Source organism: Anoplophora glabripennis, unplaced genomic scaffold (genome assembly GCF_000390285.2).
Source record: "Anoplophora glabripennis isolate ALB-LARVAE unplaced genomic scaffold, Agla_2.0 scaffold116, whole genome shotgun sequence".
NCBI lineage: Eukaryota > Metazoa > Arthropoda > Insecta > Coleoptera > Cerambycidae > Anoplophora > Anoplophora glabripennis.
The window spans coordinates 708,885-711,755 of NW_019416290.1; positions in this window are offsets into that span (position 1 = coordinate 708,885).

The following is a 2,871-nucleotide window of genomic DNA, read 5'->3' on the forward strand; positions in this document are numbered from 1 at the left end:
GAAAGTTGATTACCACATACTTTATAACTCCTGAGGAGCTTCGTTTTGACGAGTCTACCACATTTTTCCTCTGCGACTTTTCTCGATTCCTCCGCTTTTCCATTCGGAAAAGTCCAAGAACATGGCAATTTCCCGGGCTCTTGAGAACTCAAGACCACATCTTTTATTTTTAGGTGAAGTAACTGGAAATTTTGTTGCAAATGCCGATTTCAATATGTCCGACAGAAATTCCTCCGACATTGACGTGTCTACCGGTCGAAACATGCCAAAATAACAGGGTATTGAAAATCAATTACCACATAGGTAATTTTTAGTAAAATTAATTGTAAATAATTAATTCAGTCAAAAAGTATTGTTGTCCGACAAATTTCAAGCCGCGTTTTTTCAGTCCGACAGCTGGAAATCGGAATTTTCACGGGGTATGAAAAATCGATTACCACATATCTAATTTTCATTTTTTTCACTTTTAAATTTGAAATTTAATTTTTTCACTCCAAAAATTTCATATTTATAAATGGTTACCTATTAATTAGTATTATGTAAATTATTATTTGTTTCAAATAAATAATTATAATATTGCTTATTTTATGCTTAAAAATTTAAAAGTTATAAACAAATGAAGTTATTTTTCAGGCGATTAATACTATCTTAGTACATAATGCATTATTTCTAAATAAATTAATATTATACTTGATATAAAAATCCTTTTTTCTCTTTCAAGTTTTCATTCGCGTTTGTTATTTTTCTTTACAAAAATGTTCCTATTTTTCTAAAAGAAAATCGCAAAACTTTTGTGCATAATTTTTTTTTACACCATACATACTTTTTTGAAATCTGTTTAATTCTTTTCTCGATATTTATTTGGCTAAATTGAGCATATAGAGATTTACAATTACAAGAATAAAACGACCATTTACTTACATTTGTCTGCGATTCTCGTCAAATTCACCAACTTATAAGATGACACACCATCAAATGCCATATATATAATTTTTACTTGACTATAGTTATACAAACATATTTTAAGGGTACTAGACTAGGAACCATTAATATTAACCTTTTAACGGACCAAAATTAACGGAAACAGTAAAATTTTAGCGTGTAAAAGTCATAATTATAGAATACGATTTTATGTTAAAATTAACCATTTCTTTTATATAGAATGTATAGAAACGTAGTGTTAAAGGCCGTCAAATTTTTAACTTCCGTCAAAATTTGACTATTTTATTACAGAATAGTCCCTATTGTTGGATAATTTCAGATGAATTAATATTAAAATATTAAAAATATTAATTGTAAGTATATAAGCCTCAGTAAGGAACGTCTTGTAGGTGTCCCTCGTGGTGTAGAAGTTTACGTATTTGACTACTAACCCAGAGATCGACGGTTCGAATCCTGACGCAGGTGAGCTTTTTTTCAGCCAATATTTATTTCAATTATCATTTTTCTACATCAACTATTCAAAATACATATTTCGACCCCAGTTGCTGGACGCGAAGTAAATAATTTCTCACAGTGTTGCCAGATATATGCGAATTAGACGCGCTAGATAGTCCAGGCGGTATCTGTTTCGGGTTGGGTAAAACGCATATGATCGGAGATTTTTGCTTTAACGGCTTCTAAATAACATCAGAAATCATATTTCTATGCAAATAAAAAAAATCGTGGGCTTAATTGTTATTGCAGAAAAGTATAAAAAAATTCATTTTTTTCTTGGATTTCTCGTGGACAACTTAGCAACTATTCATGTTAGACAAAAATGGAAGGTGAAAAAAAGTTTTGTAATTAAATCTTGATCAAGATAGAGTTAGTTGCAATTCGAAAAAATAATTATTGTTATTGCAAAAATCGGAAAAATCATTTAAAAAATTGCAAAAATGCTAGTTTATTTGTCAATTTTTTTCAGACACTTGAATAATACCTAGGGATCTTCATACTTTTCCCAATTAAACTTCTTAGTGCATAGAATTATCATACCAAATTTCATCCAATTCGGTTACATAATTTTTACATAATAATTGTTTAAATTTTTTATTTTTTTAAATTAAAAAATTTTCAAAATCAAATTTCTAAAAATCTAAAGCCTTTGAATACTTGAAAATTTCACCACAAAAAGAAGATCTCTCAAGCCTTAAAATGGTTTTTGAAAAATTCAAATCGAACGCTTAGGTGAGCCGTGGTGATTGTTTAAACACTTTCGCAATTTTCACGCTTGTAAATAATTTCAATAATTTAATGTTTTTAAAACAAATTTTTTTTATTTTAAAATATGGCTTGAAAGTACTCTGAAAGACGAGTATTTAAAAAAAAAACTGATAATCCGCCCATTATTTTCGGAGTTATAGCCCGTTAAAGTTAACCCTTATTTACAACAAAGCTATAAGGGTATAAGGGCTGTTTTTTGAACTAATAGGTTTGTCATCCCGAGTACTTTCCAGATATAAATTTTCAAAATTTGCAATCACGGGCGTCCCATTTAAAATGTCACTCAAAGATATTCAAGACCGCGTGAAATCAATGAAATATCAGTGGTGGGGGGAGCAAACACACAGCTACTCCGATCTGAATTCTCGAGTTCAAAAATGCCAAGGGCAAATGTCCAAATACCAAGGGCAAATGTGTAAAAATGCTTACAAAACAGTGAAAGTAGACGAGTTCGAAATCGATTTTGAAGAAGAATGTCAGAAGAAAGTGCAAGAGAACTCGACAATCAGATTTCAGAGTCGTTAGAAAATGATATTTTGCAGTTGCAGGAGGAAATCGACGACGAAATAGATTGTGATAATACTGATGAGGCATGTGAAAAATCACCCACTAGTAAAAGAATTAGATTAGATTAAATGTAAATAAAAATTGAAATAAATAGTAAAA